Below are 25323 nucleotides of genomic sequence, written 5' to 3' on the forward strand. Positions count from 1 at the left end.
AAAGAACTCAATGAACCCCCAATCTATTAATTGTGATGTGACTTTTTAAAGTGACAAGTGTCACGGCCTGAATCCATTACTGATATTTCCTGACACCTGCAAGCTCTGCCAGAAGTCACAGGTCAAGAAATAATACTGTCAGGTAGAAATTTTATAAGCATTCACATTTTGTTTCCTCTGTTTGCACATATTGATATCATTGCATTAAGGAAGACGCTCCTTTCTTCAAGTAACAGCATTGTTTTAAGTACAGGGTGCACTTCTATACTGGAGGGTCTATAGACTGATCACAACAAACTGAAGTCCAATACCAGTGGTCAGGCAGAGTATAAACAGACATGCTATAAAATCTTTAGGCCATCTCATATTTATCCAAGCGTCACATGTCTCTCAGCTTTGATGACTATCTGCCAGTGCATCACTTACGAAGGACAAAGCTCAAGTAAATATTATGAGTAGTGAGATATACAGCTATACTTTGGATTTATCAACAAGTTTTGGCTAAAATTTTAAGAAAACTTCAATATCATCTCTTCATTTTGCATACAAATAGCTCACCTGGGATTTATTCAGTTCTTCAAAACTGAAAATAACCACATGACTAACAGCCAAAACAAAATTACATAAAAACAAAACAGACAGGTGAGGGATGGGGGCAGGGGGAGGGAAGGCAAGAGGAAACCCCTCAAATCACATTCATTTTAGTTTTTTGTTATGGACACTTGGGCTTTTTCTTGGGTGACAGGAAGGAAGAAATCACTTTCTGTAGATTTGCCTTAACTGTGATAAGCATTACTGTGAACTGCAGTCAGTTTTACGGCTTTAATACAAATACAATACAAATGCCAGAACAATGAAGCAGGCACCCTTTTGAATTTTCTGAGCACTCAAGTTCCCCTTACCTGCCATTTCCCAAGCTAATGCTCTGCTTAAGCAGATATGATCAATTAACAATCCTTTTAAAAGATGCATTACTATTCTCCACAGAAAAGACAGGGTCAAACATTTCATTTATTGCTTTTGGCTCAAAACTGCAAGTTAGAAATATTAAATTAACTTTATTTTGCCCTTACAGATCAGACTATTGGAAAATTGTTAACAGTTTCTATTTCTATCTAATCCTAACCTCCCTTTCCCCACAGGTGTTAGATGTTTACTAAAAAATGAAGGCAGTCCTCAGTGTCACGTAAATATGTTAAATGTTGCATGAGTATTGTTATTGTACCACCATTAGTTTTTCAGAATACTTAGAGGCCTAAAAATCTTGACTGGAAAACCCATTCCAAGGAAGCACTAGTTCATAGGTCTATTCTGGAACACCAGCTCTTGAATACCATACCAGGGAGAGCCTGGGATCATACCCCTTAGCACACCATGCGGAAGCATATGTATGGCCAGCAGCTTGACATCCACGTGCACCATTACTGCTTGGTATCAAGCACAAGTGGCTGATAAAAATGCCCAAGCTTCTGTTTAGATTGCAGTCTGTCTGTGCAAAAATATCCGTTTCTTCCTACTGAAATGTAAACCACCTCCCATGTGGGAGGCTGATGCCAGCTTCCTACCAACACACAGAGATTGTACACATATGTTGTTAGTTAGGATTCCCACAGCCTGGAATATCTAGAAGGGCTGCCACAAAAAGGCTGCGTAGATGAATAGCATAGTTTCAATTCTAACACAGGGTCAAGTACTCGTGAAGGAGAAACTATTTTCCATAAGTAGCTGGAAGGTTCTGATCACGGCATGGTGGATTGAGAAGGCTGTTAAGCCTCACCCTCCATCTATTTCAATTTGTCCGTCCATCCATTCCTCTCTACCTTCCCTCTCCACTTCCAGAACTAATTGCCAATCAAGATGACAAACATCACAGACTAAGTTTTGCACATCTGTTTTTAAAAACTGGGTGGCTCCTTTTCAAATAAAAGGGCAGATCCCTTCAGAAATTTCACATACACAGGCTGCTTTTCATAGCAAACTTCCTGCAAACTCTCTGCACAGATTGTGGGTTTTGAAACCACTGATCTAAGGTACAGACGAAAGTATTGCTCTCCATCAAACTCTTTGCTGCTATGCATACAATATGCACGTACTAGGAAGGGGGGAAAAAAAGCAAAGAACAGAAATAAAACACAATTGGAAAACTCATTATCTTAAAGTTGTATATATTCTCAAATATGTTCCCTCCAACAGCAACAATGTAGTAAGCCACAGATAGTTGGGTTTTTTTCTCTTTTTTGCTTTTTGGGTTTTTTTGCTTTTCTGTTGAGATAGTTACTAGGACCCAAGAGCACTCATTTCTGTAGGCATACAGAGACAGACAGCAGCTAAACAGAAGGAGAAAGCTGTACAACTGTTTTACCCCCTCCAACTCCACCTTTACAGAATGACATAAAAAGCTAACAGAAAAATCTAGATGACTCTTGTAAAGGTGCCCAGAAACCAAAACAGCCACAGTACTGTGCTGCCAGTGACAGAAAGCGCTCTTTCCATTTTGTTGGCCAACTTCCTTGACAAGGTAGTTATGGACATAAGCCACAAAGAGTATGATATGATGTGAAGCACAAGAATTACTTCTAGTATAAGAATGTACACAGTATTTTTCAGAAAAAAAAAAAAAACAGAAAGAATCTTTAACAGATCCAGCATTTATATTTTTTTTACATTTCAGGAACTTTTAAACTATTATTCATCTACATGTTTCTGTGTTGATAGCACAATTTTGTTCTGATCATCTGAAATGGATAGCAAGTTTTTCCTCAACACTTTCCTTTTTACTTCCAAATTTGGCATAATCCCTTGCTTTCTTCCTTGCCTTCTCTTCAACCCAGTCCTCTCACTTCATGAATAAATATCACAATTGTTTCATTATTGGCGCTTTCTTTCCTCTTTATGTTTTCTTTCATCCTATTTAGCCTTTTTATCTTAGCTACTGCACCAAGGCAATATGCTATCAGGTGGGAGTTTGCAACACCTTTGACAGAACAATTGAGATTATGAACAAGGAGCTGCCGTAAACAAATGGCTCTGCCTCAAATTTTCACCACCACCTACACAGTGATAATTTAGAAGTATCTAATGACCGAAGTTTTTATGTCTTTCTATCAGTGGCACATATCAGTGAAACTTCTTCTAAAGTCAAGGTGTGGAAGATATAAAGGTGTATGCCATTGCCAATTCCTTTTCAAGTGAATTAAAAACAACAAACCACAACAACAACAACAACCCCCTACCCAGACCAGCCTGAAGCCAAACATAAAAAGTTATTCTAGCAGAAGTGAAGCATTAATCTTTTGACTACAAAGTTGAAAATATAGTTACAAAAGAAAGAAAGAAAAAGAAAACCTTTACAATCTTAAGTTGCTACATGACACATATAGCTTTTAAAGGGGCATTTATCCAAAACACCTTTCCCACCATCATCTTTCAGTCTTGGGAAGAGAAGGAATATAACAGTCCAGAACAAACAGCATCAGACCTCTCTAATACTCCTATCCATCACTTCAGAGGTCTTGATTTAGCAGTCAAATGACTGTCTCAGTTTCTTCAAGTTGTACCTCAAAAGAAAGTATTTCTTTGGGCAAGTTCCACAACTTCCTCTTCCATCTCAAGCTCACTCGATTGCTTTAAAAGAAAAATAAGAGGAAAGGCTAGCTTGTTCATTCTTTGCACAGAAGCTTCATTTGCTATAGGAAGTTCGTACTGTCAGGCAACAGCACCTGCTTATACGATGCTTATACAATGTGAAATCTGGACAAAAATCCACTCAATTTAGGTCAAGTTATAAGCCTAATGGAAGCTTTACACGCTTCTTAGAGGCTTGATTTGAGCTGAATAAGATATGGGTTCCAAGATTCAAAAACAAACAAACAACAAAAACACACCACACACTAAGCAGTCACATTATTTTAGATTTTAGACTATGACAACAGGCACAGGGTCAAGATATCAGCATATGCTAAAACAGCACTTGCAAATTAAGACAGAAAACAGCAGCACATAGATTTTTAAGGTCAAAGAGTCAAGTATTGAAAAGTTATGGTTAGTGTATATAAGAACGAACTTGGTTTTGTTTTTGCAGACACATATAATGGTCTCCTCATATGCTCTTATTCATACTTCTAAGATTACTTCTCCTTGATTCTCTCCTCCCCCTCCAAAAAATCTCATTCTGTGGCAATATAAAGAATGAAAAGAAACAGCAGTAGTTTAAGCAATGACAGCATATTCTGAAGTTCTGTTCATATTAAAGTCATTTCAAGTTATTTGCTCCCATTTACTTCACACACCTCTTTCCCATTCCAAATTTCTATAAAAGAGGTGGAGGATGGGCACAAAATTTACCACTGTTTATCCAGGTATTTTCAACAACTCTTACCCTCATCCATACCGAAATCTGAGCCTAAGCCACTTCATGCACTGGTGCACGAAAATCTGTAGAATCTACCAGCTTATAAAGTGGAAACATTCACCATGTTAACACTGTGCAATAATTAAAATACCACTGACAAGAATTACATAGTTATTTGTTTAAACAGGAAGCAATAAATTTGTATTATGTGAAAAAAATACTATTAGCATGATGGTATATAAGGGATTATTGATAGAAAATTCAATTAGAAAATAGTTTGAACTAGCAGATCATTATGCTTTATTTTATACAGGCTTATCTTCTACTGAAGGGTTTCTCTAGGTCTCCATAGCAATAACAGGTTTCCAAAAAAGTGCTGGGATTCTTACCACCACCACCACTTGTGGCAAAAAGGAAGGGAAGAACCCTCAAGCAGCAACTCCCTGCTCTATTGGGGAGATTCCTAAGCTTGCCCATAGCATGGTACACGGATATATGTAAATAACACAATCAGCAAGCTTCAGGGCAAGCATCTGGTTCTACTACCAAACCTAAGCAAATCTGGTTCTTATTTGGCACCAGGCCACTTCAAGAACATTATGAACTGGGTAGTCCTAGAAGGCGTTCACTGAAGTATCATAATAGCAGAATGCTGACACAGCTTTTTATTTTTTTTTGCAGACCACATCCAGAGAGCACAACTCTGTTTTCAACAGGCTCTGTCTGTAGCTACCCAATCCTTTTTTTGCTGAAACACTTGAAATATAATGTATTTTTCTAAATCTATGCATTTTTAATTATAATTCTGCTTAGAAAGACTCCTGCCTAAACACATTTGCTTTATGCAATACCCAGAGATTAGTTACAAAAAATGAAAAATCAGAAAGACACAAAACTGTACTACTGTTTCTAAAACAGTTATGGTGTAACGTATTTACAAACAGGGTGCACCCAGACACTTGAATTAATATATGAATACTTGAAAAAATGCAAGAGATGCTCAGTAACACAGTTCAAGCATAGCTCTGAAGATTAAAGTTGCCATGTAAATACAGTACTACAACACCCACATGTATTTTACTGCTTGTAAATATCCTTGATCCTTGAAGCATACAAGCAGTAGAAGAGATTACTTCTCATATTTTCTAAATTATTTCTTTAAAAGGAATGCCAATGCACACAGTACTATCTAGTTACATTTGGAAAGGTGAAGCAGTTCACATTACATTGTCTGAGATTAAAAAGCAATGCATATACCAAGAGTACTACAGTTCAAACTTCATTTCATTTTGCATTTCTGCATTTCAGACAAAAATTCCAAAGTAAATCCCAATTTTCCATTATCTAAAAATCCTAGTGTTGCTCTGTCCAACTGCTCCCCCCAGAGACATTAAAAAATGCATGTTATTCTCCTCTAAACCCCCAGGTTTGATTTTATATATATGCACACTTAACTATTAGATAGCGTCCACAGCCCTGCCACTGGCAGTGACAACACAGCTTTTCATCAAATATTCACAGCAAGATTTCCTGCTTTGCCCTAAAATAGGGTTACCCCTCAGTCATTGAATGCCAGTCCGTCTTTGCTGCTTTACTGGCATGAGAGCTGACGTAGGTGCACCAAGCATCAGCAGGATGCTAGAGAAAACCAAGCATCTATTCTTGTAGATTCCTCATTCCACTCCACTGTCCCCCAATATTTTAACACCACTTCCATTTCAAGGAGCATGCTGGATCTTACACTGCTTCGAGATCTCAAAAAGGTCTGTAACAACACCATACATTGTTTCTGCAAGTCAGAAATTGAAAGTTTCTCTCTAGAACCAGGCAACCACACTTACAGGTGACTCTAGCTTTCATCAGAGCAAAATGAATTTAGGATGGAAAGCATTCAGAGCCTTCAGCCTGCTTGTGGCACACGAGTTACCTGCTTGCTATAGATGTTCCTGGCTGCAAACACTATCACGATCAAACACTAATAAGAGAGCCACTGTCCCAAACTCTGAGGGTTATTTTTCCAGATAAGGAACATCGAACTGAAGAGAAAAGTAAGAATTTCACATGGCAATTACAATTTATTTTCTGTAACCAAGAGAAGACAGAGAGAGAGAGATGTTAAAAGGGATTAGAATACCTATATTTATGCTGAAGAGATTTGTTGTTTCATAGCACTTTACCACTGGCAAATCTCTCCACTGGATATTTTAAACATGGAGCATGTTATGTCTGTATTTTGCACTATTTCCTACTTTTTTTTTTTTTTTTTAAACACAGAAAAATGAAAGGTAAATTCTGATTAAGGAACATTTATTGTTTAATTAGGGTGGGAAGGTGAGAGAACGTTTCCAGAAGACCTCGTGGGCAAGCTCAGCAAAGCGAGCAGCACTGCCTCTGCTCTGGTAGCCCAACTGAGGCACACTTCTTGGTGAAATGAGCACCTTACACAGCCATTTGCTTTTCCATTCTGGCCCTACAGGTGAGCAAACACAGACTGTGTTGAAAGGCTTATTTTTGTTTAACGATGACTCACAGTGACCAAATTTATTAAAAGAGGACAGGCATGCTTGAATTAGTCAATTCAAATACGGGATTTGTACATAACCACAAATAATGACATGAGAGCACAAAGGTACAGCAGAGATCTCCACAAAACAGACACAAGAACAATACCTACAACATTTACCCCTCAAAAGGCTAGTTAACAGAAAAAAACAGATATAAAAATCAAAGAAGACCCATTTGTCACTGTGTCATGTTTTACTGTAGTTTACTTTGCCATATGCATAAGAATCTAGGTAGACACAAAGAACATGAAATTATAATTCTGTGTCAGAGTACAGAACATTTAGAAGATTGCTTCTGATGAGATTTGTTGCTTAACTGGAGCTTTTTGGCAACATGCGGAAGAGTTAAGAAAATTAGTAAAAAGATTTTCTTAAAAGTAAATTGAAAAGACAGAGCATATGGAAAATTAAGAAGCAGGAGTGAAACAGGTCATCAAGCAAAGCACCCTTTTGCTTATCTGCATGCAAGACTATTAAGAGATCCTCTCTGTTATCTGTTATAATCGTAAATCCCTGTCTACTAGTAGCATATGCAACTCTTGTCCTTAATACTGGTTTAAATAAAAACAGAAAGCCTCCTGTAGCAATCAATACAAGTTTCACCAAGAAACAGCAAAGAGTTCTCAAAAGGACAAACAGAGGATATAATGCTACAGCTCCTAAAGATTATCAGGAATCACAGACTGTTTCGGGGGGGGGGGGGGGGGGGAACACACACAACGAGCCAGACATACAACATAAGCTAGCAGATGTAGTCTAATAAATCGTATTTTGGTGTTGTTTTAGAGCAGAAGAGCAGCCCCGTCAGGCAGTGCTGTACAGCCGCTGCTGAACACCTCCCCTGACACTGGAGCAAAGACAGAACTTACTGTGCAGGCCGTCGTTATCTCCTGCTCAGGGAAAGGAGGACAATGCTTGAGGCATTTCTTCAAGCGGCACATGCCACACCAACACCCAAATACCTCATCACAGGAACGTTTCAGCATTTATGCTGATCTGATGCTGCCACGTCAACACAGTGCTCAAGGGAGCCCCAAAAACATGAGTACTGCCTATGCAGATGCTGCAATTGGCCTAGAAAATGAACTTCAAAATTATTACAGATAGATATGCATTAAGATTTTATTTAGCAAGACCAAAGGGATCAAGGAAAGGACAGTTTAACATGATCAGAAAAACTCACCCAGGACAAACTGACATATATAGTTTGATACAAATGAAAAACATGTGAAAGCAGCAGCACAGCATGCACCTACTAGGTGCATCATATTCTTCACATCTGCAGTGCAGCACAACTGCTTTTTATTTTACATAGCTGTTAAAAGTTTCATTTTACTACCTAGCAAAAAAGTTATTTTTCTCAATACAGGTACATGACAGGCTTCACTACTGAAAGTACTGCTGTGGCTTGTAAATGAGTCAAAAATGTCTTAGTCAAAGTTGGATACCCCAGGCCTAACTCTGTCTGATATTGTTTGATTAAACTGAAACAATCTACTTCCCTCTAGTCCTCCTCTGAAAGGAGGGAATGACTTAGGGTAGAGTTCAGTGAAGGTTAGAACAGTTAGGATTTGCTACAGACACCTTAAAATTTAAGAGCATGAAAAAAAATCCTGACAGCTTGTTGTACAGCAAGGGCAACAGCCTCAGAGGATCCAGATATGCAAGATGCTAGAATTGTTTTAAGACAAGATCTAGTTTGCTCTTTTACAGAATCTGTATTATTGCCCTTTTTTGGAAGCTATGTTATGTCAAAGATATAAATCCAGAGTGTAACAGTATTTGTTTTAATTGGGCTCAGAGGACATTCTTTGAGTACATACAGAGTTTATATTTGAAACTGAAGAGTAGGCAAGGAGCAACTCAGTTATCTGTGTAAAAATGCAGCTGACAAGAGCTGCAGGCATTGAAATAACTGCCTATCCACCTGCCTAGGACATGTGCCTTGGCCTAACTATCACATTTTCTTTAAAAGCATATTCTTCCATTGTCAGATCAACACCGGATTGACAGGCAAAAGAGTCTGCTGCAAGGCAGACAGCTGACTGCAGCCGTACTCCCTCACACATTAGAAATAAGCATGCTAACCCAGAGCAGGAGCTGATACTGGTAACGGCGGCAGCTGCCGCCAAAATAAATAAAGCCTGTTCAATGATTGCATAAAATGCCTGATGTCCACAAAAACAGGCAAATAATTAACCCTAGAGTCCTACTTGAACCAATCTTTGGCCTCTTTCTATATTAGAAAATGGGGGGAACAACGACGACATCATATTAAAGAAAACTAATGGCCACTTTATCTTTCAGCAGGTATTTTCAAATACAGGATGCGTGTGTGCTAACACAATCAGGAAACACTGAACTATTTTGTCCTAAAACCAATACACACAGCAAATGTAAACAACATGGATTATCCAAATTATTTTTAATACCATATATTGAAGTTTAAGTGATAGTCCATCAAGATTTTAAAAGAAACAAGCCATGTTCGCGGTAAATGATGGACAGAATTGTTCACAGACTTTGATTTCACTGAAGTGGTGATGCAGCAGTAAAACACAGTAGGTCAGCTTTAGAGGAAGTGACTATGCCAATGCATCTCAAAGTGAAATTTCAACTTGCAATGTATATCAAGGGCAGAAGGTGATAAATTCCTGCCCTTGAGAACTACTATTTATTCATGAAAAAATAAACAAATAATCAACCTCTAACAAAACTCATATCCCAAAGACTGTATTGCTTAATGACAAAGATCTTACCTCAAAGACCAGTTTCAAGGGCAATGATTCAGTAGGTACTTGGTAACAACTGAATATATAATATTTGAAAAAATTAATCGAAAAGAAACCATATATATTCAATTACTATATATACACTAATTCAATAACTTTTCCCCAACAAACCTGTTGGCATTTGAGTCAAGATATCTTGACAGGGATAGAAGATGAAATAAGACATGGAGGGACATCTTCATAATTAGAAGATCCTCCAAGAAAGGACCTTAATGCTTACAGGGGAAAAAAGAAAAAGAAAAAAAGAAAAAAAACAACACAGTAACTATAGAGACAGAGCCTTGTTGTACATACAGCTTCTCAGCACTGACCGAGAAAATAAATCTTGCATATCACTGGAAAACATATTCCATTCTTTGGAAAAACTTGCTCCCCAAAGTATCTAATAAGAACAGAAATTTGAAAGTTCAAGTCAGTCTAAATAAAGAGTACACAGTTTTCAAAAGGCTTCCAAGTTTCAGTAAGGCAATACTTCAGTGTTTATTTCCCTAATTCAGTTGCTTAATGAAAAAATGCTTGGAATTAAATGAAAATACCACATCATAAAAGTAAATCAAGTGTAAAAGAGCACACAAAACTCATGAATTATAAACAGAGTAGAAAACAACAACAACAAAGCTACAGAAAAGCAGCCCAACTTCAAAAGCCAATTTTAAGTAAGCAACTGTTTTGAATTAATATTTTGAAAATAACTATCAGGTTGGGAGTTATTTTTAAAAATCTCAAGAAAGAAAGAAAAAACTAAAAGAAAAATTTCTCAGCAAAGCAGTAAAGTAATGTCGTCATCCTCTGGCAATATTCTTTACTGATAAGCAATTTTTTTGAAAGGGACAGGAGAAGCAGTGGCATCAACTGTAACAGCTCTAACATTCTCATACTTGAGGACTGAGACAGTGTTGTCACTCTAGCACTTCTGTCTTCCCACCAGGAAATACTCACATTTGATTGAGATAAAAGGCTCTGAAGAGACAAGATCAGGTTCCAGAGCCAGGTATCTGAATTGAAAGCAGGAAAATCTTCTTTCCTGTAATTTTCAGTAACTTCTTTGCCAGAGTAACACAGGAGAGATGCTCAAACTTCAAATCAGAGGGGACAACTGTCAGACTAGATAGAGGTGGTGGTGGTAGGGCCACATCAATAGTTGAAGAAACGAGAAATCAGGACTGGTTAAACAGAGAAGACAGGACAAGATATAGGAAAGGACAGCCTGGCTAAGAGCTACAGAGCAAGATGAGGATCAGGAGCAACAGAGACAGGAAACAACAGGCAACTTTGCCCGCAGCCACAGGGTTCATTAAGTTCTTGCCAAAAAGATCTTGACAGCATCAACAACTTTAAGAACAAAAGTGCTTTAAAGCTGGACATTTGTCCAAGTTTACCAATATACCTGAGTAACTACAGAGAGTATCTTACAGCTGAAGCTGCTAACATCCCAAGAAATGTGAACTGTGAGAAACTTGTATTATATTCCACAGTGAATAGAAATTCTAAAAGAAGTATAATTAGATAATTCTTTATAGCCCATTTTGAAGCCATTTTCAATACAAACATAAATACAGTACAAACATGAATACATACATAAGTACAAACATACCTGCTAAATGGGCAGTCAAAACAGAATCTGGAGTAAAAGAGGTCAAATACAGTAACTAAATATTTCAAGAATATTATTTATAAGTAAAAAAACCCTGCAAATTGCCTGAAGATGACAGGAAACTGCACTTATGCAAATAAAGAGTTAGGTTTGGGTTAAGTAAACCATTAATTCCTTTTGTTTGCAAGTTATTTTCAGAAGACCCTTTAGCTTGACATTAGGAAAGTACTATATGTGCAGTATTTTACATAGGTCATCTTGAGCACTTTATTAGACAGTGCTTTTGTATTTATAAGAAAATCTGCAGTTTGCAGTTTCTGAAGCTTTTTTACTTAATCATGCTAATACTTCGTTAAAGCTTGTTTTCTAATATGAACTCATTTTAAAAGCTTTCTGGGACCACCTCAGTCTTTTGGTCCTTACTGTCATACAGGATCCTAAAAAGCAAAGGCACTGCCTTACAGAACTGCCAGGCTACGGAGCACTAGGAGCTGGGGGATAGCAGGCAGATCTACTGACACTAATAAAATTAATGGAATATAGCTGCCCAAGCTAAGGTATTTTGGTTTCATTTTACTAGGCTCCAACACCAAATACAATAGAAGGCAGCTACTTCACCCACAGGGACCTTCCACATACAAAAAGTACTTTTAGCTCTAAGTGAGGAGCACATGGTGGCAACTCTAAAAACCCTGGTATAGATTTTCTAAGATGTCTGAGCACCAGTGCAGATTTTGGAGCACTTGCTTAATGTTGCTATGCTATGCTGAAGCTTTATTTCACATTACCTTTGAGATACAACACCAGTGTCACCATTTTACATTAGCAAAGTAATTTTTCCTATCTTAATTTTACACTATTTACACATGAGAGATAGTAATAAATACTTGTAATGAAAGTTGTCATCTTTTCCCTACAAAGATCGAGATGTATTATGTTTGTTACATCGGTTTCCTAGTTACAGTTTCTGGATCTAGAGCTGGGCCATTTTGAACATAAATGAAACTTAGCAAAAAAAGAAAAAAAAAAACCCCTAATGGCAACTACTCTGAAATTAGAAAAAAAACAGCAAACAAAAACCATCCATATTCCACAAGAATATTTAGTTTAACTACTATATTCAAATACAGTTTGTATAACACAGATTGAATGATACAGTTCTCATGGGTCATACTTGTTTAAAAGTCTTCATAAACATTTAAATCCCACATTAGCTTTAAAAAAGTTCATGCAATCATAATTATATACCTCTTAAAAATATGCCACTAAATCTTCTACCTACAGTGCACTGTAATGCAGTTAGAGTTATGGGGTCACCTCAGCAAGTGTTTCATAGCTAACAAGTTTATATCAACAACACTATAAAAATCTTTTTTTTTTTAAGTATGCGAATATTTTTAGTAAAGTGAAAGTTTGTTACATAGAAATACTTATTTAAACCCTAAAGGAAAAGAAACAAATAAAAGGTAATTTTTAAGTATCCTCCTGAAGCTCTAAGCTGTGATACACAATACAATAAGAATAAAACAGTCCCATAATGAATCCACAATGAATACCAGCAAGTTTTCTAGTACTTTATTATCTAAAAAGTACGCAAACTGATGTAGGAGCTAATTATTCACTCCCAAACAGTCAGAACAGGATAAAGATAAACCTCAGTACAAACTAGAGCCATAGCTTTGGGATGACCAAAGAACCAAGGACGTTTTCACAAACCAAAGATCCTCTTCCATGACCAAGCAGTGGTCTGACGTTAAGCACAGACATCACTTCAAAACAGTTTTTCCAAAATAGATTGCTTCTAATCCTTTATTTTTTTCATTAAAGGGATGACATGTCAAAAAAATCATACTTGCAATTCATTTCTGAACCAGAAGAAATAATAGCAAGTAATCAAATGGAGAGACAACCTCCTCGCTGCATTAGATAACAATGGAATCGCTTTACCACAAGGTCACAGGATGGCAAAAGCCAACACCTCACCAAGACTCATTACTACAATGCACGAACAAGACTGACAAGGTTATCACAATGGTAGAAGTATATCTAACAAACTGATCTGAGTTTCTCACGTGGCCAAAAACCATTCCCAGTTCCTTAATATGTTGCTAGTTCAGATCATACCCATAAAAACATGACTGAGTAATAAATATGCAATTCTGTTTCCATTATGATTAGATTCAAAAGCAAACTATGGCAGGTGAAAGGACTGAATTTATCATCACCAAATTCACCACAATTCCCCCACCTTTGCACTGAAACATATCATTAGTGAAGCAAGAGTACATGGCTTGATATAATAATATAGTTAACATGACACTACATTATCTTTTTCAATTAGCCTTATACTTTGCATTTTTTCCTGAGGCTGTATCAAGTGACACTGAGACTACTGTTTGAAGTCTATCCTGCAAATCAAAAACTGTATTTTGAAGACCACATAAAAATAGTAATGGGTCTCAAAAAGCAACTCTGAATATTTAAATATATTGGTAATCCCATGATAAAAAGGCATGGGCAAAACCAAAGAGAAGATCTGGTAGCTATTCACTTTGTTTAATTCAATTTATTCTGAAGTTGAAATAGATCACTTTAGAGAAAAGCAGTGAGAAAGAAGCAACAGTCATTCTAGATCCCATGGGGTATTTAAAAAAAAAAAAGTTGGTATCAAACTTCTCAGGCTAAGAGCAGAATAGGGACCAAAACTGAGGCAGACTAATACAATGTCTTTCTGCATGATCTTTTTTTTTCCACCCCACAAAGAAAGGTGAGAAAGTTTCAGTACAACATGCTCAACTTCACGGCATCTAGTCATCACTGCTTTTGTTTCAGGTTAGACAGAGTCGCAACTGCATTGGCATTGTCATCATACAATACCTATGGATAAATGCTCATAGCGTGCATTTCTGCTTTCAAAAGTGATACGACTATCAGCCTGAATGAACCCTTTTCATATGTATGTATGTACGTATATAAAAACCCCAGCCTGTTCTGTAAAATGGCATACACTCTCTTTCCTCTTTAAACTCTGGCCCAACCATTTCAAATTGAAGTCACCAGCAAACCATGAGGTGTCTGGTCCAGATAAAGTCAGACCATGGACAGAAACAGGAAAGGCAGGTCTTCTAGACGCTCGTGTACAATAATCCTCAAGTATTCTACCAGCAACTGTGAGCTGCTAGAATTACATCAGCTTGCACACTCATTTAAAGATTATGTAAGTGTTATACCTTGCACATGTATAATCACTATCAACTATGTATACTATTTATGCATATTGCACTCATGAACTCCTGCTTACATTTTAAAATCAAAAAAGAAGCAAAAACAAATGAGAAAACTATTCCCCAAAATAATTACTTTTTTTTTTTCTTTTGCACCTTCATTAAGATCCATATTCTTACCTCAAAAATATGATTAGAAATTCAGTGCATTTGTCTATCTATATGCTTGGGACCCCAGTTATTTACATTATTTCACAAGCAGCTCAAATAATTTTGCTACAATTATTAAAATACATAAGCACATCTTACTTGAAAATGTTAATAATTTAAGTAAACAAAATTCACATAAATCTGCCCATTTAAAAAAAAAAAAAAAAAACCACAGCAACAATAAAAAGAGGCATTGCCATATTAGGTGGGATATAAGTACTGATCCAGTTCATTTAAGAGTTAGTTTTGCAAATCTGTTAAGGTAAGAGTATTATGATTATTCATTTTCAAACAGGCAGAGAGAGAAGAACAATCTCAAACCATTCTTTTGTCTCCTGGAATTATGTTAAACTATAAAACACTTAAAAAATAAATAAATAAACCAATCCCAGAAATGAAGCAACTTAAAAAACGTAAGCATAGGCAAGCATGAAGTTTATATTCCAAAGAAGTGCTGTTCAGATATTTTCCCCCCATTTCACAGCAAAACAAGAGATTGCTTTGTGCCCACTGCTGTGAACTACTGAGCGCTTACAGACAGAAATATAGATTATTCTCATCAAGAAGAGTTATTATCTTTCTTTTGTACAATCCATAACTTTAAAACATCTTTGGCGTGATAGAGTTATTAAGGTCCATTCCACAAAGGAAAGACCATAATAACTCACTGCCACTACCACCACAGCTTGTGAGTTATGGATAATACGAAAGATAATTGCCCTTCCTGAGTAAATTATATGGGCAATTTCTTATGGGAAATAGAAGGCATTTTTGCATAAATCACTGGGCCTTATTAACTAACAATTTAAACCCGCTTTAGAATTTGAGATCACATCCTAAAGGAACATGTTTTTAGGCCTGCAGAGTTATTTTCAGCAAAAAAACATCAAGCATTGCTAGAGCTGGACCTTTACTGTGCAGCAATAGATGCATTCAAAACCCCTGGATAAGCATGCTCCTTTTCCATGAACTTCCAGAATAACCATATAAATAATGCTTCAGAGAAACTTTATTAAAAGTAGACTAAATCACCTAACTATGCATATTTCACACAGTGTCTCACGACATCCTCACAAACAAACTGACAAAGTACAGACTACATAAATGGATGGTGATGTGGCCTGGCTGAATTTCCAGGCTCCAAGGGCTATGGTGAGTGGCACAAAGTCCAGCTGGAGGCCAGCCACTAGTGGTGATCCCAGGGATGAGTACTGGGGCCAGGTCTTCATTAACAACCTGGACGACAGAACCAAGTGCACCCTCAGCAAGTTTGCAAGTGCCACAAAACTGGCAGGAGCAGGCAGCAGACTGGATGGTTGTGCTGCCACTCAGAGGGACCTCGACAGGTTGGAGATATGGGCCGACAGGAATCTCACGAAGCTCAAATGCCAAGCCCTGCACCTGGGGAGGCACAACCCCATGCACCAGTGCAGGCTAGGGGCTGACCTGCCGGAGAGCAGCTTTGCAGAAAAGGCCCCAGGGGTTCTGGGGGACAAGTTGAACATGAGCCAGCAACGCGCCCTTGCGGCAAAGAAGGTGAACAACCTCCTGGGCTGCGTGAGGAAGAGCATTGCCAGCAGGTCGAGGAAGGTGATCCTTCCTATCTACTCAGCACTGGCAAAATACATCCTGAGTGCAGGGTCCAGTTCTGGGCTCCCCAGTTCAAGAGAGACATGGATATACTGGACCAAGTCCTGCAAAGGGCCACAAAGATGGTGAAGGGACTGGAGCATCTCTCATATGGGGAAAGGCCGAGAGAGCTGGGACTGTTCAGCCTGGAGAAGAACAGGCTCAGGGGGATCTTATCAATGTGTATAACTATCTCATGGGGGTGAGAGAATAAAGAAGAGCCAGACTCTTCTTAGCAGTGTCTAGTGAAAGGACAAGAGGCAATGGGCACACACTGAAATGCAGAAAGTCTTATTTAAATGCAAGAAAAAGATTGTTTACTATGATGGTGGTCAATCATTGGAACAGGTTATCCAGAGGATGCACTGAGCCTCCATCCTAAGAGATACTCAAAACTCAACTGGGCACAGCCCTGAGCAACCTGCTCAGGGTGACCCTGCCTTAAGTAGGGGGTTGGACTAGGCAATCTCCAACATCAACCATTCTGTGATTCTTCACTCTCACAGGGAGAAAAAGCCATCCCTCTATAAGGCGAGAATATCAGAAAGACTGGATTTGCAAGCCTATTTTTGCTGAAAGAAATATATGACTCCAACATTCTCATCAACTGTCACAAGTAATAAAAGCTAGGGTATGTTTTAGATAGGTTCTCTAAAATTAGGCATCACAGAAAGGTCTTCTGAAAGGACTAGTCTATATTAACATACTTAAAAAAAAACACTAATTTTGTGATCAAAATACATTAACACTGTTCCATCACAAACATCAGTAAGCAGGCAAAAAACAAAAGCTATTTTGTTTAAAAGCAGGATGGGAAAGATGCATTAAAATCCACAAACATTAGAAGATCAGAAATCCTAATCTCTTCCATAATGCGATTGGGATTCTTAGTACCATGCAATCCAGCTCCTTAACTTGAGTTCAGGGTACAACATGTATGTGAAAGGATTTAACCAACTGAATTCAACAAATCCGAATTTAAATAATCCACAGGAAACCAAGGAGTTTTACACAGAAGCCTGGAACAGAGTACTGCCGATTTAAAACAGACTCTAATTTTTTTTTTTTTTTAAAGGGATTGTTGTAACCACACAAGTCTGATTTGAAAAATGATAAAGTTCCTACCTCCACTCTTGGAAATATCCAGCTTTAAGAATATTCCCTGACTGTAACCCAGAAACTATTTCAAGGAGAAAAGGACCTCTATTAATCAAGTTAGTTTAAGGAACAAAATAATCACTGGCACTCCAGAATCAAAAACAGTCCCACAGCAATAAGCACTGGTGACGGGGATAAAACACTGGGCTAATACGGAGTTCAATATCTGAAAAGATATAAAGGTGTAGTTCATGTACAGTTGATTCAAGCAGGGTGGGGAGGTGGAGAAATCATAGATCACAGAAGGGTATCTGCTTCTAAAAGAAAATACTGTGGCTTCCTGGAGAGATACAGACAAAGAAGGTAATGTAATTGCATATCAATGATGGTGGATTCTGAATGCATATACCAATGCACCTCAAAGCAGAGCATCCAATTGCACCAAATAATTACTGATATAACCTGCAGGTGCAAAAGGTGGGACTTTTAAATACCTGGTAACAAAGGGTATGAAAGGACACATTTCTTGCAGTGCAGGGTAGACGCATGACCCATCCCACTCTGTCCTTATTGACTCACATTCCCTCCTCTAACTAACCTCATGTTAGCCTCATCTTCACTCTCCAGTCCTTCATTTTAATTGCTTGGTCAATAGGCCATATAAATCCTTCTCCTATTCCAGTTCACCCTCCTATTCCAGTTCCTCACCTGATCTTTCTCCCTGTCAGCCCGTCCCCAGACTTCACAGCATTTCTCCCTTCCTGGTCATACATCCCCACTGGCTTGCGTCCCAACAGTATCTACAGATGTTTTATTGCTCTGCACACTGTCTTATCACTTCAGTGGGCTTACCTTCATCTCAGCTGAGCTCTGGCCTCTTTTTTCCCCTCAGCTCAACTACTTTTTTCCTCAGCTTCTCCTCTAGTCAAAGCCCTCATGCCTACTCTCTTCACAGCAAAGCAATACCTCAATCCTAACATGGAAGAGTTCACCATCAATACCTAAAATTTAACAAAGTTATAAGCAACTGACCTCAGATTCTTATTGTGAGAAGTATCAGACAACCTTTGTAAGTTCACAAGACTAACAGTCATTCTGAAATTTAGAAGTGTACCTTAGAGCTACTTCTATTTAATATCTATGCACTTGCACATGAGTGCATTTTAGTTTTACTGAAGGCATTTTTAATAAAACAGATTTAAAGTGAAGGAAAAATGGAACAGATTCTGAAGTAAGTGAAAAACGGGGTAGCAAAAGAGATGAAACATGAATTTACTCAGGTTGTCTTGGCAGATTATGACCTCTCTCTTTGATGGAATAGAAGATTCTTCCCTCCCCTACTCCAGACAAAATAAAATGCAGGTGAGTCAGTCTGGGGGTAATACATATTTTAACATATTACACCATGGAACATCATCAGTTAAGCTAGAAGAAACTGGATTAGAAGATGTACAAAAATCAGCATGAAACTGGTTAAAGCAAAGACAACTGCAGGTAGTATTCAATCATGAATGAAGTTTTTGAGGTAGTTTCATTAACAGACAGACTCAAAAATAGATCCTTAGTATTTTTATAGAGGAAACTGGCACAGAATACTAGAATGCACATGTAAGATCTGCTGAAGGACAGCTGAGTAGGTATCACCTATTCACAGAAAGATCAGAATATCGTGTGTGTAATTTTGAGGATCAAAACAACAAAAACTAAAAAATAGGTACATTGATGTCAAACACCTAGGAATTTTCTGTTCTTAGCTGCCAGTTTAACAGCAGAACAGACATATCTGGTGATCCCATGATCATAGTTATGGCATGATGGAGCCATAATAATAAAAAAAAAAAGAAAAAAAAGAAAAAAAAAAACAATGGTAAGGTGTGTTTAGTAATTTCCAACCTCTCTTCATGAAGGGTCTGGTAATGCTATTGCCATTGTATTCATCTATAACATCAAGTATAGCCCCAGTCACTGTGTACAAGAAAGAAATAGAAAAAAGGCTACCAAGCTTACAAAAGGCTCTCAGTTTTCTCAATATATAACAAGGCTAAGACAGCCAGGCTTGTTTAGCCTAGCAATATAAAGTCTAAGAGTAAATGTGACTGGTACATACCATGGTTTATTTATTGAGAGCAATCACAGGAAAAAAAAAAAAAAGAATTAAGCTACAGGATGATATTAAACAAGAGCAAATGAGTAGACGAAGAGCATAAATAATTTTAGGACGGAAATTAGAAGGATGCTTTTTTAAACAAGCTGGAAAGGGTGGGCTATGGATCATGATTTTTAAGATGAAACATGACTGGTATCATAAGGATCAAAAGACATGATTTACAGGCCTATAATAGAAATGAAATGCACATGGAATGAAAAAAAAAAAACAAAAACCCAAAACAACAACACTCCTACACTGGGGGACAGGAAAGGATAAAAAACAAAATAAAAAAAATTATCTTCTATAGTTTTACAGTAGTCCTCCAAGGTTAATTTAGTACTGCATCTAAAGAAGCAAAGTTTTATGAATCTGAAATGCAATATACACATTTCCGCTTTTAAGAAACCTTCTTGTTCATAATCATGAGAGATCTGAGCAGTACACTAACACATAAGATCCTGAGAATGAATAAGCCACTTTCAATATCCAATAGGAGTGTCAGAAGCAAACATTTTAAGTTTTGTCTTAAATAACTCTACACACTAGGGACCAAGACAAAAAGATGATCAACAAAAACCAAAAACCAAACAAACACACACCCCACAACCTGCAAACCACATTTTAGGAACCCTAACGTTTTTATTCAACCCACCTCTTCAGATGTGGCATTCCCTTCCACTCCCCTACCCTTCCTTTGTAGGCATTATGAAGTAAATATTTCACTGGTATACACCAGGAGCATGAACACGCACAAGCACAAGCAGAAACAGCAGAGCAGGATTAAAGAGACTGGCAAATGTGCTGCAAATCACAAGACCAAGAACAACCATGAAATCCAAGAAAGAAGTTTGATAACAGAAAGAACCTGCCCAGCACCGGGTGGAGTGCTGTCTGCACTGAGACCACACCACAGACGCGGAGCAACAAACACGCAATAGGACTCAACCTCACCCTGGGCCTTCCCTGTCAAAAGAGCGCACAAATGCAGCAGAGATCACGCAGCATCATCACCAGTGAAGAAGCCAAGAGACATGATGAGGACTTGATACCCAGCATCCCTTGCTCCCCTCATCGCCGCAGGCCAGACTGCTGGGACACCCATCTGTCCCGGTACTAGTGAATACAGGAGTGTTAAAGCATCAGTGTGAAAGGATGAAAGAAATATAAGATAACAAATGTGAGCAACTGAAGTCAGTTTTGTTCAAAGTAAGAATCATCCTCCCTTCTACAGAGTATTGCACTGAGTTTTACTACAAGAGTGGCTGTACTTCAAACTGTTCCACTTTTATCTGGTTAACACATTGTTTGGCTGTTGCAGAATCGTGGTATCTTAAACAGACGTTTTCCTAGTGACATCTGTTGCATAAAACATAAGAAGCTTGTTACCACACAGAAGCCATCTAAATTATCATTTCTGTCTTTTGGTCTCTGCAAAACTGAGACTTTTTACTTGTCTCAAGTTGTGGATTCCTCTTATTAAATATTTGATTAACAGTAATGAAATACATTGATGGATGGAGGCAGTGTGAGGAAATGTCTCACTGTAAGAGCCATGGTAAGTACAAGGATGCACAGTGCAATGAGTGCTGCAGAGAGCTCTGCCATCTAACGACTGCTAAGCCTCTTCCTTAGACAGAGGCTGGGCAGTTTACCCCTTGTCATTAAATCAGAAACACTTTCTTTCTTTTGGCATCTCCTCACGTATAATCTATGCATAACCTTCTAGAGGCTACTTTTACAATTCATTCACATTTTCACATACAGAGAAAAAGGAAGATACATCCTACGTGCCACCTGTGTTTCTCAACACAAAAGCACAGCACATTCCATTCAGGATATATACCTGGAGAACATCAAGTTTCAAAAACTAGCACTGACCATGAATTATACTCCCTATCTATACAAACACTGTGGTTCTGTGTCAGTACTTGTTCTTTGCCCATGTGACTACAACCTATTTCTCATAATCTTGCTTGATTTTAACTTTTACTTTCAAAAATTTAATCATAATCTTACATACAAAGTGGGTCTCCACATTTTTATTCCCACATACTTCTAATATGCAAAAGCCGATTAAAGTATTTGTTTTAACCACAAATTATATATATAAAAAAAAATTGATTCAGGAATTGTTAAATAAAACTTTTGATCTTTCTGCATAAAGATGTTGAATCATTATTCTAAAATATTTTGTTTAAATTTCCTTTAACACCCCTGAGCAATACACAAGTAACACCTTCTCCTTTCTTCAGCTTTTGGCAGAAAACTGAATCAAGTGAGTATACATAAGGTTGACAAGACGTTAGAAATAGTCTTTCACATACCATGGAGAAGAGAAAGGGGTTATTTATTAAAGAAAAAGATGTAAAACCTCACTCTCTTTTAGCAGCCAAAAGCATTTAAGTTTAATGTATTGTCACCGAAGGGGGGAAAAAAAAAAAAAGTATAATGCAACACACATCAGAGAAGGAAAACTACAGTTTGGCAGAGACTTAGCCTACAAAAATTAAAAGTCTCAATAGTTCTGTCTCCTTTCAAATTGCAATTTTCTGTAGTCAACCTTATACTTAATTCTGTCCCTGGGAAAACCTTGTATTTGACTGACCCAAGTTCTGCAGCATGAAAAAGAAAAGCTTCAGCTAGGCTTGGTATTTAGAGTTTGTCCAATGTTTCTTTTGTCGCTTTAAAAAAAGACGGTATTTGTAGCTATTCTCAAAATGAAACTGCAATTTCAGTTTTGAGTTGGACTTGAGAATACTACTGGAATGCTTGGAAGTGCTCTATACTCAATTGCACTATGATGCCTTAACTAAGATTTTTTTTTTAATTATTATTCAGATTACTTTGACCCAAAACATACAAACCGTCATTCTGGACCAGACTTAAGCTATTCTAGCAACCACGGGCTGGCAGAAGCTGGCCCCAGACAGCCTTCTGAAGATGCAAGATCTGTAAAGGCACATATGCTATGATCTACTCTGTGAAAAAATGTAATCCTAATTGTTATAAATTGTTTTCAGTTCCAAATCAGAAACACCTGTCTAGCATGTTTGGCTTGATTTGTGATCCCTTTCAAGTCTCTGTATCAGTAGCTGTAATTGCGGCTATTACTATTATCCATGTAAGCATCCCAAGACCTTTATTAAACTCAAATATCATCAGTGATGGTTAGCTCCAATTAAGTGTTGAATGGAAGAGTGGCATATTACTACATGACATTTAAAAATATATTTCATTGACAGAAATATCAATGTTTTTTCTCAAAACACAATAACAATGATATGTCCAATTTGTAGAACAAGGACTCAGAACAAATTCTAACTCTTGGCTCCCCTTGAGCTGTGACTACACGTAAAATGGAAGGAGTACACTAAAAATAATTTTCTGTCTTTAATACATTTGTATTTTTCACCAAAGTCCCTTAGGATTTTTAGGTAAGGAATCAAGAAGAGAACTTCTCTCAAACGGAGCATTTTGTGAAGTCAGCTACACAGAGGGAAATAACTTCCAAAAGAGCAGATACAATCATCTAGTATCCTATTTGGCACACAGCAGGTTGGAGGTTATCTTACTCTGCAAGGAAACAAACAAACAAAGCAATGAGAAGGTGGGTTTGCATTTTGGATGGATCTCGGAGATGATCTGCCAAAGGCCTGTGCAGACCTCTGCCTCCACGACCTACTGCAGCAGGAAGGCCTCCACGTCCCATAGCCGCTTTTGGCTGCTGGATATCCCTTGCTCCTAGGATCGCTCTGCTTCACCTGCGCCAGTGAAGCACCTGCCACAGGAACACTATGTCAAAGTAACTGGCACGACCATTAGAATAAACCTGCTTTCCACTTCTTATGCAAGCAGTGGTTACCAAACATGCATTGATCTTCTTTTGAAGTTGGCTTTAAAGCTATCTCCTGATTTTGGACCCAGGGTACAAAACAGAAATATAAACAAAAGTCTAAAATATGTCTTCTTAAAAAAAAAGTTAAGTTTGGTTTAGATTTTGGGATTGAACTGTAATCTTCTGAAAGCTGAATTTACCATTGACACTTTTAACACTGCAATACCTGTAAAGACATAGGAGTACTCCAAATTAGGCAGGAAATAAAAAGCCTTATTTATACTAAGTGACACATCATCAAGTAACACCTGGTATCACGGGAAGAAGATTTCAGACTCAAGATACTAGAAAGCTCGTCTTTTTATAAGAAGACTTCCATGCCCATACCACACGTTTAGTATTTAGACAGTGGGTTAGCACTCCTAGTTTACAGGAGCGACTTTCCGCACGCAGAGCCGGGGCCCAGAGAGCAGGGACCAGCCCAGGAGCGGTCCGGAGCGGCCTTGGCGCAGCGCAGGGACGCAGCGGCTCGGCAGGGCCGTGCCGGTGGCCCCCGGGGGAACCGCAGCAGCTCGCTGGAAACCGGGGGCGCTCTGGGGGCCCCCGGCTTGTGCGACGACTGCCACAGCGCGGCCGCTCGCCGGCAAGCGGGCGGTTAACAGGCACCCCCAGAAGCAGGCGCAAATCTGAGTTGTGAGGCCCTAGCAAACAGATCTGACCTGAAACATACGCCGTGCAAAACTAGCCTAGGAGCTCCAACACAAGCGCTTTAGTAAAAATAAAGAAATAAGAAGAAGAAAGCACGGGACTAACGGGAACCGCGGCGCGACCGCTCAGAGCGGCCGAAGCCAAGCGGAAGGGAGCGCCGGGACCCGACGGGTTTCCGCGCCGGGCGCCCAGGTGAGCAGCAATCGCCGCCCAGAACCGGCCGGTGCCGGCGCGTCTCCCCCGGGCCCCCCCGGCCCGGCCCGGCCCGGCGCGCGCCCACGCGGCCGTTGGCGGCTCCAGCCGCGCCCGCGCCACGCACGGGGAAACTCGGGCAGGAGGGCGCGGAGAGCAGCGCGCGGAGAGCCGCCCACGCGGGGCGCGCAGCGCAGCGCCGCGGCCGCCCGCCCGGCCAGCCAGGGGGCGGCCCCGCGCCCTCCCCCGCGGCCGCGGCACGGACACGGCAGCGCGGCGCGGACACTCGCGCGGAGCGGCCGCGGCCCCGGAAAAGTTGCGGCGGGGCGGCGGCGCGCGGCGGGACAGCGCAGCCCTCCCGCGGGCGGCGGCGGGCGCCCGGCAGCGGAGAGGCGGCGCCGCGGGGAGCGCAGCCCGGCCGGCGCAGAGCGGCGCCGGGGACGCGTGCCCGGACGGGGGCAGCGCAGCCCCGGGCGAGGCGAGGCGAGGCGAGCGCCCACCGCCGCCCCGGCACCGCCGAGCGGCCGCGGCCGGGGTGGGCCCCGCGCCTCCTCCCCCTCTCGCCCCGCGCCGGGACCCCCGCGGCTACGGCTCAGCGCGCGAAACTCACAGGGCGAAACGCGCCGGCTCCCGCCGCGCTGCCTGGGCGCTGGTGGCGGCGACCCCGCGGGCCGGGCGGAACTGCGCTGCTCCGCTCCGCGCCGCTGCTGCTGCTGGCGCCGCCGCGACCCCCTTCCTGCCGCCGCGCCCGCCCGCCCCCGGCCCCGCCCCCGAGGCGGCCCCGCCCCGCCCCGCGCGGGGACGAGGCGCCTTTCACGTCTGCCTGCGCGCTGCTCCCGCGGGGCGGCGCTGGGCTGGCTGCCCCCGGGCGGGGGGGAGCGGGCTGCCACGGGGGGCGCCGCGGCGCCGGGTCGCGGCGGGGCCGCGCGGCCGCCGATGCGGCGGCAGCGCCGCGCTCCGCAAACGCCGCTGGGAGA

At 40.1% G+C, this 25323-nt stretch overlaps 1 protein-coding gene across 3 annotated transcripts in view; it reads right to left on the minus strand.

Moving 5' to 3' along the window:
- Nucleotides 1-25044, minus strand: part of PAM (peptidylglycine alpha-amidating monooxygenase) — a 148252-nt gene extending 123208 nt beyond the window's left edge. For 2 of the 3 annotated variants that reach the window (XM_067316624.1, XM_067316621.1), the window contains exon 1: nucleotides 24957-25044. The gene's annotated coding sequence lies outside the window, so the exon portion shown is untranslated. The remainder of the gene's footprint in view (nucleotides 1-24956) is intronic. The other variant, XM_067316626.1, reaches the window with a different exon arrangement.
- Nucleotides 25045-25323: the final 279 nt, after the last annotated feature.

The sequence above is a fragment of the Apteryx mantelli genome, chromosome Z, assembly GCF_036417845.1.
Source record: "Apteryx mantelli isolate bAptMan1 chromosome Z, bAptMan1.hap1, whole genome shotgun sequence".
Taxonomy (NCBI): Eukaryota; Metazoa; Chordata; class Aves; order Apterygiformes; family Apterygidae; genus Apteryx; species Apteryx mantelli.